Raw genomic sequence first — 812 nt, 5'->3', positions numbered from 1 at the left:
ATATAAAAGGCGTTGTGCAAGCGCAATGTTATGTAATACAAACCAAGTCAATGCAGCCAAATCACTGAGAGTATGCTTTGCTCCTGAGGTTTTTTATATATGTATATATATATATATATATATATGTAAATTCCCATTGAAGGAAGAAGGGTTAGACAAAGCTTGTGAATGTGCACGCGTGTATGCATATACGAGAGTGAGAGGGGGTAGAGAAAGAAAGAGAGAGAGAGAGAGAAAGAAAGAAAGAAAGAAAGAGAGCGAGAGAGAAAAAAAGAGTTATAAGCAATGTACGGAGTCATTTGGAATGCAAGCAATAGAAAAATCAGATGTAGAAAGACAGGTGGGGATTTTCGTAGTTATTTCCAGGTATTTTTCCATCTCCTTATGTTACCTTATATCGCCTTGCAGCAGGAGAGTAAATCGATTGATCAGCTGTATAAATTATCGATTACGAGAAGGGAGAGAGAGAGAGGGGGAGTTGTATAATAATAATAATAATAATAATAATAATTGAAATACCTCTCATACTCCCTCTGAAAACTAGTGTTGTAGTTAAGTACCACCTGTTTTCTTCTCTCTCTCTCTTTCTCTTCTGCAAGCGACCCCTCCCATATGAGTGTTAGTCGAAATAAATAAACAGACATCTATATATAGACACGTGTATGAAAAACCTACATGTGTCTAAATGGAAACGGTAAAACGTGTGATATATATATATATATATATATATATATATATCTTAGACATACACAAGAATAAAAAAGAAAAGCATATTAAATACATATAAATACGCGCACAGATATTAATTAGAT

The sequence above is a fragment of the Octopus bimaculoides genome, chromosome 9, assembly GCF_001194135.2.
Source record: "Octopus bimaculoides isolate UCB-OBI-ISO-001 chromosome 9, ASM119413v2, whole genome shotgun sequence".
Classification (NCBI taxonomy): Eukaryota; Metazoa; Mollusca; class Cephalopoda; order Octopoda; family Octopodidae; genus Octopus; species Octopus bimaculoides.
Note: the sequence above shows the minus strand (reverse complement) of the source record.